We start from the raw sequence: 11,347 nt of genomic DNA, 5'->3' as shown, positions 1-11,347 counted from the left end.
GTGGGTGACAAAGTTATGATTGGCATGCCAACTGTAAGTTGGGATTCAGTTTCTGGCATCCCAGTAAGCAGTTAGGAAGAAATATAAGAATTTGCATAAATATTTAGAGTAATTTTATTATCAGGAAGTAAATACAGAAAAATGATTAAGAATATAGGTCTTAGTATCAGAATTATAATTGATGTGACCTTGAATGTATTACTTAACTTTTTTGTATCTCAGTTTACTCATTGGTAGAATGGAGATAATGGTACCCATCTTACTTAGAATAGTGCCTGGCTTGTATTAAGTGATCAATGATCATTGGTTGTCATGTTTTTGACTACATTCTTCTTAGCGTTCCTAACTGAGTAGCAGTATAAATTTTATTCATATTTTGTTATTTAAATTTATACAAAATAAATATTATTTCTGTTATTTGTATCAACTGGTTAAAAAATAGTATGGTAGACAGGTAAGTTCAGTTTCATGGATATTTAGGCTATTTGCATTATTATTTAGCACAGTGAAGTATTTAATATTTTAATCAAATAATTACTGACTTTGTTATATTTGTATACCTCCTATCCTGCTAGTTAAAATTTTTATTAAATTAACACATTTAAATGAAGAAAAATCTTAAATACATCTCTTTAAAGGAGTGAATATTTTGTTATTACAATAAATAAGTACCCTATATCACTTGCCTTAAATAGATGATAGCCATAGATATAAATACAATGCAAAAAGCACAAGGTTACTAAAGTCTAACTGGATAACACTTGCCTGCTTAGAGCTTGATGTTGGCTTTCTGGAAAAAAAATTCAACAAGTGTTAGGGGTGTTAAAGACCAGCTCTAAGTTGAAACTTTGGTAGTGATGTAATCAGAGGATTAAAAAGCATTGTACAAGGAATAATGTTCTCACGGTGTGGCTTAATGTTATTTAATGGTGGGTGTGAGGCCTGCCAAAGCTATCCCTGAAATTATCTCTACTACCTGCAGTAGTACAAGTTCTACACAATGAGATACACAATGAGAAATTATTGTTCTGGAAGGACTAAAGCCTATAAACATGAAGAAGACTGGGAACAATGCTTTACTCTTTTTTTACTCTACTTTCTCTACAGGAGAATTATACCTCAAGGCAAGTAGGGGGTCTGAAGTTCAAATCCTTTTCCCAGCACTCGCTAGTTTTGGAAATCACTTATCATTTGTTCCCTCACCTGCAATGTGTAAGCATGAAGGGGATAATAGTACCTAACTCGCAGTTATTATGAAGATTGAATACGACCACATTTGAGGAGTGCTTAGCACAGATCTTGGCTATAGTAAGCCCTAATAATGTACGCTTTGCATTATAAATAAGATCCTGTGTATACTGCCTTGATTTTTACTATTAATAGCAATTATCTCACCATATGTGTTCATATAAATCTACCTCATTTTATCATAGAATCCCTAAGTATGTATATTCCATATTTTCTTTAACCAGTCTTTTGTTGGGAGATGTTTGGGTTGTTTTGTGTGTGTGCATGTGTGTGTATTTGTTTTATAAGTGACTGAGGCTGAAAGAGGTTAAGGCAGCCTGAGCATATCCAAATCACACCATATTCTTGCCTCTTATGTTCTGAAACATTGTCAACAGAAGCTTCATCCTACCAATGGTGATACTTTATCTACATATATCAGAAATATCACTGTTGTGAGGCATCAGATTCCTGAATTGTAGTTAAGATGGTCTGATTCACATGCAAAGGGAAAATTACATTGCTTAAGGTGATATGTAAAAGACCCTCTGCCTGTGGATGGGGCATAAGTATGTGGGGTGGAAATAAAAGGGGGTAGCTGAGGTTCCGCAGGGCTAGGAAGGACTGGAAGGCTACCTGGGGTAGTGCTAGCAGTGGGGGAGAAAATGCCAAGACTTGCTGGAAGAGAAGGGAAGAGGAAGGAAAGCTTTGCAGGCACACTCTGCCACATCTCAATTTTGCATTCACTTTTGTCACCTGTTTTTGGTGTAGAAGAAATAGTAAATTACATTTCAGTGCCTAACACAATGTTGCATCCTGCAAATGCTCAATAAATATTTACTGAGTGAATGAAAATATTTACATTCTTGATTACCTAAGATTTAAGAAATCTTGAGCCAGGCAATTAGGCGTGACAAGGATGCCATCTGGGAGTGAAGGCACCATTCAACTTGGCCCCACACAAACAAACCGAGTCAGGCCAGCGGGCAGAGGCAAGTACCGAACTTTCTGGTTGCCACATGGAATCAAACACAATCCATAGCATTGTTTCAGGTGCTAGCAAAGAAAAAAAATCTTGAAAGAACCATTACAAGACTTTACATGTCTTTTGTGCAACATCATAAAAACAGGATATCCTACCCAAGTTTATAATTCTATTACAAAAAAAGCCATTAGTAAATCTAAGAAAAGATACTGACTACACATCTCTTTGTCCAAGTCAGTTTACAGATTATATTGAATTGGGTTATGTGGCACCCAAGAACAAAACCCACCAGTTATTTTTAGTAAAGCAAGTCTAAATAAGCATAAGGCTGTCTGCCTTGGGCTGCTCTTTATGGCAGCAATATCATCCCCTTTATATCCTTGACATGCTTTCAAGGTATAATACTTTGTAGGTAGCCTGCATTCTAGGTCAAATAGTTGTGAACTCTGTTTATTTATTTATTTATAGTTGATACACAGTGTTATACTAGTTTCAAGTATACAACATAGTGACTCAACATTTATATACCTTAAAAAATGATCACCACAATGTCTAGCAACCACCTGTCACTGTACATAATTATGATATTATTGACTACATTCTATACATTAAAATATGGAATGATTCACAAATTTGCATGTCATTCTTGCTCAGAAGCCATGCTAATCTCTGTATTGTGCACTGAATACTTTTAGAGTGGTAGCTTTGATGATTTGAAGTTGTTCAAATCAAATGTAGGCTATGCAATTTGAATTCTGGTTGTGCCTCATTTTAGCTGTATGGATTAGTCACAATTTTGCTGAAATAATGCTGTATAACAAATGGCTATCAAATCTCCCTTATTTTTCTCTCTTGCAAGCCAGTGGATTGAATGTGACTCTTTAAGGTTCAGCTGGGATCAGGCGGGCTTGGTTGTAGTTTGTGTTTTGGTCTCTTCCACACGTATCTCCTCTTTCTGGAGCAGCTACTCAAGGTTTGTTACCTCATAGTGGATAGGATAAGTGCAAGGAAGGAAGCCAAATCACAAAGGCACATTTAAAATCTCTACTTTTATTCTGTCAACTCATATTTCATTGGCCAAAGCCTATGCCAATGGAGTGGGGAAGAATACTTCTTCCATGGAGAGAGGACAAGGCAAGAAGAAAAAACTGAGCAAATAATGCAGCCTAACGCACCATGGAACCTTGTTTCAGATGTTAAGCCTCTTTGTCCTTAGTTTTCATCATCTGAAAAATGGTGGGCATGATAATGTTATCTACTTTGTAGGGTTGTTTGAAGACTTAAATGAGTTAATATGTATAAAATAGTTGGAAGAGTGCTTGACTCATAGTAAGCACTCGGTAAGTATCAATTATTAATACTTAAGCTATTTTCTAAGCAAGTAAAGTAAAAAGTTTTCAGTTTCTAGGAACCCAAATTCCAACAAATTTTGACATAATTATACTCTTCATACTTATGGGCATATTGCCACACATTCAGAAAGATGATGAAATAAAGCTGGAGTAAATAAAACCTTGGTTAACTAGAACTCAATTATTCTGATTGTAAGAATTTTAGATTGCTAGAACTTCAGGGGACTTTGGAGATCCTCTCACCTCTGAAATGACATGGGATTAGAGTCTGAAGTTAAAGGTTAAAATTAAGTTTCTACCACTTGGGCATGTCCCTGAACTTAATTTAAAACATGCGAGTATATACAATTGGGATAATGAAGTCATTGCTATGGTCAAGTCAGATAATATAAAAATATTGCATCGAAAAATGTAAAGGGCTATACAAACAGTATTGCTCATAATCTATTCTCTTACATTTGATTTAAGTTGCATCAGTTTATCTAATACATTGTAGCAGCTAAGACTAGAATATTGTCTACTAATTCAAGGTGTATTCACTTACAGTTGAATAGATTTCATTTAGTACTACTCTTCTGGGGAAAAGATAAAAGACAAAATAGGTTTTATATCAAGGGTATAATAAAAATTTAAAAATTATGTTTCAGTAAATGCCCTTCGGTCTGTGATTTTTGAATCCAATTTACTCAATTGTTTTTTCTCTATAGTGCCACACTGAGAATCTGTTGTGTTACTTAGAATAATAACTCAAAGATAAAGGAAAACTCAGAATTATCTAAGGGAGCACTATTACTATTCTTATAAAAGCAGGCATGTTAACTAATATATTTTAAGGCTATTAAGAATTAAAGTTGAGGAGAAACAAGATGGCGGAAGAGTAAGTGGAAGCTACACTAATCTTCTCCTAGAACTAGTCTGGATTTACAACTTAATTTTGGAAAAATCATCTGGAATAACCAACTGAACACTAGCAGGAGAGAAGTCTTATAACCACGGAGAGACAGAAAAGGCCGCTACATCACAACGTGATTGGTAGGGAGTGCAGAGATGCAGAGGAGAGAAAGAGTCACTCAATCCAGGAAGCACAGAGGGTCCCAATGAAGATGAACCCCAACAGGCCCACTTCAAGACACATCATAATTAAAATGCCAACATTCAAAGACAAAGAGAGAATCCTAAAAGCAGCAAGAGAGAAACAACTAATAACATACAAGGGAGCTCCAATAAGGCTATCAACAGATTTCTCAGCAGAAACACTACAAGCCAGAAGAGGGTGGCAAAAAATATTCCAAGTAATGAAAAACAAAGGTCTACAACCAAGAACACTCTACCCAGAAAGACTCTCCTTCAAAATGGAAGGTGAAATAAGAAGTTTCCAAGACAAAAGAAGGCTAAAAGAATACATCTCTACCAAACCAGCACTGCAAGAGATGTTAAAGGGTCTGCTTTAGGAAGATGAAGAAACAGAGAGACAGAGAGCAACACGAGTACAAAGGGGGAAAATGACAATGAATAAGTACTGAAAGAAAGAAGGAACTTCTACCATTTGCAACAACATGGATGGAACTAGAGAGACTTATGCTTAGCGAAATAAGCCAGGCAGCAAAAGAAAAATACCTTATGCTATCACCTGTTAAAGGAAACTAATGAACAACACAAACAAATGAGCAAAATTGAACCAGAGGTATGTAAACAAGGAATAAACTAACAGTAACAAAGGGGGAGATGGGAGGGAGAGAAGTGGTAAGAAGGGGAAGGGTCTAGTCAAAGAACATGTATAAATGACCCATGGACATGGGCAAGTGGGTGGGGACTGAATATGGGAGGGGGGGCAGGATGCAGGGAAGCAAGAGGGGGGGAAAAAGTGAGACAACTGTAATGGAAAAACAAACAAAAACTTTTTAGTGGGGGAAAAAATGAAAATATAAAGAATGGAAATGCAAGCTCAGTGAATATTAGAAGCACAAGGATTTTCCTTCACACTGTATATTTTTCTCCCTATCTGATTCCTCCAGAGTTTGGCATTCTAAAGAAGTAATGACATAAGTTTCTTTGCATAAAACTAACAAGACCAGTTGTTAATACAGATTTTTTTGACTAAGACTTTGACTGGAATGTCGTGCCTAAAGGAGACATGCTTGGGCTCTGGTTGTTATCAAAAAGCCCTGAGGAACTGGGATTGACTTTCAAAGGTAATGAAAGCCCACGAGATCAAAGGCCCAGTACCTTGGTTGGATGTGCGGTCCATGTTATCTTTCCAGGGAAGGAATGAAGGTTGTTTTCCTGAAAGATGGCTAGAAGAGACCTTAAGGCACAATGGAAAACCAGAAGGACTTGGAAAAGACAGGTGTGTATAGGCAAGGCTGAATGCCAGGTATGTGGTTCTGCTTCTGTGCCCTGAAGGGCAAACTGAAAGTCACCCTAAATGTTCCTTGTGTAAGTTCCAGCAAAGCAGAACTAAAGATCATAAGGGATCATTTGCTGCTCTTGTTGTGTTTATGCAAATGAACAGGATAAATTAAAAACGGACTTAATGCAGTCCGTTTAATGACAAGGAGGGTAATCATAGGGACAAAAATTGTGGTTCAAGGAAAATCACAATGCTCAGTGGTAGACTATAAAGTAGTGCAGCTAACTGTCTCTAAAGTTTCTTTTCATTTAAAATTTGTTTGCATTTGAAAGTAAACTATGTCTGTGGTATCGTCAAAGATATTTAATTTACAGGCAAGAAGAATGTCAAATGCCTTGCAACTGGATGTCTTTCCAATAACAGTCTTACAGATTTAGAGACTTGTTTGTGGGTTATGTTACATAAATTAACATGTGTTTTCTGTTTTCAAAGGGCATAAGCCTATGATCTCATTACCTGAGTGATTGTCTGTACTTATAGGCCTCACTTAATCCTGTCTGTATTGCTACCTCCTGAGACTCAACGGTTTGGCTGAACTAAGTGACTGGATTGGTGAAGAATGGGGTGGTCTGTGGGCTTCACTTTAAAACTGGTTTCTCTTTTCTATCCTAATGGCTTGGACAGAAAGGGCCCAGAGGTCTGAGAGAGGGGAATCCTAAACTATTTCCCTCAGCCCAAACTAAGTATAATGGGCAAAAAGGTTTTGGACAGGTGAGATGTGCCTGGCACACCTTCCTCCAAAGAAGCCCTTTTTTATTTCCCTAATATGGGACATTGAAAAATTAATCCCTGCTTTTTGTCATCTAGTAGTTATGGATTGAATGATGTCTTTTAACCCTGTTGTTAAATATGTTGCCCCCAGAATACAACAAGGATGCCAGCCTGTTAAACCAAGCATGCCATTGTCCGGGGACAGCCAACTGACCTGGAGTCTGCACGATCCTTCCCCATGTGGGAAGGCCACCCTCCCCTCCACACCCAAACTCTTATTAGGGATTTCTGGACCCAAGGGTAGGTAGGATGACGACCATTTCCAGCTCGAAGCAGCTAGAAGAGCTCGAGACCTTCACCCATTGTCCTTTATAAGATTATAAAGGGTCTTAAGTCCGAGAGGGAGGGATTGTTATTTTTTATTGTTAATTAATTAATTAATTAATTAATTTTTTTTTAAAGAAGAAGAATATATGAAAGGGTAAGGCAGAAGATCTTGTATGTACAACCCATGGGCATGGACTTGGGGGGGATTGTTGAGGGAGGAGGGTGCTGGGCAGAGGGGAGCAAAAGAAAAAAATTTGGAACTATTGTAACAATATAAGTAATAAAATATACTTTAAAAAAACATAATTGGTAGGTATAAAATAGATAGGGGGATCTTAAGAATAGTATAGGAAAGAGAGAAGCCAAAGAACTTATATGCACGACCATGGACATTAACTAAGAGTGGGGATTGCTGGAGGGAAAGGGGGTACTAGACAGAGGGGGGCAAAGGAAGAAAATTGGGACAACTGTAATGGCATAATCAATAAAATATACTTTAAAAAGAAAAAAAAAAAGAATTAAAATTGAGCCATGACTGGTATGGCTCAGTGGATTGAGCGGTGGCCTGTGAACCAAAAGGTCGCTGGTTTGATTCCCAGTCAGGGCACGGGCCTCGGTTGCAGTTGAGGTCCCCAGTTTGGGGCGTGTGAGAGGCAACTGATCAATGTTTCTCTCTCACATCGATGTTTCTCTCCCTTTCTTTCTCCTTCCTTTCCCCTCTCTAAAAATAAATAAATCTTAAAAAAAAGTTAAGGTTGAAACAAATAAAAATTTCTAGTTAACCTCCATATTACATATACCCTAATATGCAGTCTGCAGTTGTTATCATTCATCAAGATTTTAATAGATTTATAAAATGTGAGAGTTTTTGGTGTTGAAAAATTTTGTTAGAAAAAGTGAGTTACTGCCTAGAATGTGACCATGAGAAGGAGCTTAATTCAGTAGTGAAAGTATGAGTGTTGGGATCACAGAATTAGGTTCGAATTTCAGTTTTGCTCCTTAATGGCTGTGTGGTTTTAGGCAGGTTACTTAACTTCTCTGTACCCTGCTGAATCATGTCAAGGACTGTGAGAGAACATAAGCTCCTTTTGGGCAGGAACTTTGCTTTGTTCACGATTGTATCCTCAGTGTTTGGAACAATGATTGGCAGAGTAAGCATTAGCAATAACCTGTCAAGTGTCCAGCACAGCACCCAATACATAACGTGTCAATACAAAGTAGACACTTTTATTATCATGAAGAGAAAAATAATGTTTTTAGGAAAATTATGTGATCTTTGTTTCTAGCCAAGCAGTGGGCACAGGGATCAAACCCAGGGTAGACTATCAGGAACTTGAGGAAAGATAGGCATAGAGTCAAAGGCACTTAAAACACGACGACCAAGGGGCAGAGCTGGAATAGACAACAAAAGAGCTAGCCTGAATGAAACACTGCTCCAAGAAATTCAGCAGAGAATGAAAAATTCCAACATGAAATTCAGTGCTTGGCATTTAGAAGTATTTAACAAGTATTTGATGGATGAATAAATGAGTGAGTGAGTGAGTTTTTAACTTGAGGCCACAGTGGAACTCATTACTTTGGGAGAATAGTAAGAAGCAGGGCTTGAAAATGTTCTTTGAACTAGTTCTGACAACTTGTAACAAAGAAGAGGAAGCGGCCTTTTAAAAGGCCATTGAAAGAGGAATAGGAGGACAATTTATAGACTGTGTGTGTCAATAGAACATTCTCTACCAGGGGAGAATATATAGTACAGTGAAGAATTACATGACAGTATGATGGGATTTGGGGAGAGACCAAATGGATTGATTACTGGTCACTGAGAGAAATGGCCTTGCTTTAGTTTAGAGGAACTGACCCGTCCCGCAGGTCGAGCAACGAGGACCCTAGAGGGGGAGTGAGGATGAGAAAGGGGCAAGAGGCACAAAGAATGGAGACAAGACAGTGCTCTGATCAAGTCTCGTTTATTCTTAGTAAAAACAGCATTCTTATAGCTCAGGAGAGGAGGAATTTTTCACTAGGGAGGAGCGGAGCTGCAGCTGGGGCGTTATCTTGACAGATAAGAGTTACGATGAAGGACAGCAACTCCCAAGAAGAGAAAGAGGGAAGTTGCCCTTAATTAGGAGCAGACAACTGTTATGGGATAATGAGGCCATGCCAAGCAGAACTTTAGGATGCCGGTCAGCAAGACTTTAGTCGAGGAACTTTTTAGTTCCCCACAGGTCCCCCTTTTTTATTTTATTTAAGCTGAGAGCCTTGCGGGGACTGCGCCTGTCTTAGGTCGGGAGATCGCCACACGGAGCTAACCTTGCCTTACCCGTCATTGGTTATCTAGGGCAGCTTCATTTTTTGGCCAGATACCTGTCTTAGGTGGCGGCTGGCAATGCGTGTGGTCTCCGGTTGCCCGTCATTGACTGTCCAGTCCAGCTCACCAAGGCATTAGTTACGTGTATGAGCATCATAGTAAGTTGCAGTCTCAGCCTGTTCCAATTTGTGATAATGGACCTGTATTGGCTGCATTTTTATGGCATCTATTTGTTGCTTGATAAAGGCATCACCTTATTGAAAAGGAAAGGTCCTAAGGATAGAAGCAGGAGTAGCCCTATGAGAGGTCCTAACAGTGGAAGGAGATAGGGAAGGACTCCATTTTGCGGCCCCCCAAGGCCACCTTCTATGTCCGGGCAAAAATGCAGTAGTACCCCGAGCAGCAGGATTACGTTCTTCTTGAACATGTCCTGAAATAGAAAATAAGGAAATTTTCCTCAGGGTAAATCCTTATCCCTGGGTTTAGTTGTGGTTATTTATTGTGTCAGACTTGCTATTTATTTGTTTAACCAGACGTTCCGGTAGCCATCTGGCGGACTTCATTTCTTTAGAGTAGATGCACACTGATCCTCGGCCCCAGATAAGTACTGGGTCTGGGCCATGCCAGGAATTAGTTAGTGGATCTTTCCACAAGACCGAAGCGAATTGCTTTTCAGTTTCGGTTTGCCAGAAGCGAGTGGCTGCAGACTGGCCACTAGCATCTAAATTTAAAAAATTGAGTATAAAGAGGGCATGGGAAAGGATGTTTCTTGGTGACCCCCTCGTGGGATACCATTCCCCCTTTTTTATTTTATTTAAAGTAATTTTAAGAGTTTGATTAGCCCTTTCTACTATTCCTTGCCCTTGTGGATTATAAGGGATACCTGTAATGTGTTGGATGTTGAGACGTTTGCAAAACTGAGAGAAATTAGAGCTAATGTATCCTGGCCCATTATCTGTTTTTAGTTGTTGGGGACATCCTAATACTGCAAAGGTGGCCAGCATATGGCTAATGACATGTTTGGTGGCTTCGCCCGTTTGAAGGGAAGCAAAAATGAATCCACTATAGGTATCTATAGTAACATGTATGTATTTAAGATTGCCAAAGTCAGAAAAATGGGTAACATCCATTTGCCATAGAGCGTTAGGAATTAGCCCTCTAGGATTTACTCCTAGATGAGGGGTTGGTAAATGGATAGCACATGATGGGCAATTCTTTACTATTTGCCTAGCTTGTTCTTTTGTGATGTGATGCATAAGACGTAATGTTTTTGCATTAAGGTGATGTAGTTGATGGCTATTTTGTGCAGCAGCGAGTTTGTCCTGAATGCTGTTATTGGCCACAAATAATTGAGAGACCTGGGGAGTTCGGGTGGCAAGATCAGCTTTTTGGTTTCCTTCAGCTAGGGTCGCTCGAGCCAATGTTTGCCAATCACTTGGAGTGAGCCACTGATGTGTGACCGATTCTAAAATGGCCATAGTGTAAGGAGCCGTGGCTCCGTATTGAGCTACTGCAGTTTTTAATTCCTTTATGATTTTGAAATCAAATCCAGTGTGGTGTCGCCAGGCCTGTCCCTGGGCATCTACTGTTTCCGACACTGGAAATGCCTCTATTTCCTCCAAGCCTGGTATTAGTCCTGACTGAAGGGGAAGTTTGGGGGCCGCTCCTCTGACTGGGGGCCTCTGGCTTTGGGGGCCCTCTACAGAGGGTTCAAGTTCTTTTCTTTGCTTTCCTATTTTTAGCCCCTCTAATTGTCTTATTAATTCCTGATGCTCCTTTTCTAATTGTATTTGTTCTTTTAAATATTCAATTTTATTCCTCAGTTCTTCTCGAGGATTAATAACAGGGTACGCAGAGGGGGGAGAGGAGGGTGAGATATAGGGCGGTGGCCTTGTTTTCAGAGGCGGCCGTTCAGGGTTATGGTATTTGGCTGCCTCTTCTGCCAAGCGATCCCAATTAACCTCTCCCTCGTCAGAATGATTTGCAGTATAGTCTGATAGGTCTGGATATAACTTCTTTTTTGATTTCACCGA

General features: G+C 39.1%; 1 pseudogene; it reads right to left on the bottom strand.

Annotated features, from left to right (window-relative positions):
• Positions 1-2,821: 2,821 nt before the first annotated feature.
• On the bottom strand, positions 2,822-2,916 carry LOC149991555 (U6 spliceosomal RNA; annotated as a pseudogene).
• Positions 2,917-11,347: the final 8,431 nt, after the last annotated feature.

The sequence above is a fragment of the Furipterus horrens genome, unplaced genomic scaffold (genome assembly GCF_987537825.1).
Source record: "Furipterus horrens unplaced genomic scaffold, mFurHor1.1.pri manual_scaffold_17, whole genome shotgun sequence".
NCBI classification, from domain to species: domain Eukaryota; kingdom Metazoa; phylum Chordata; class Mammalia; order Chiroptera; family Furipteridae; genus Furipterus; species Furipterus horrens.
Note: the sequence above shows the minus strand (reverse complement) of the source record. Positions and strands in the feature narration are given on the sequence as shown.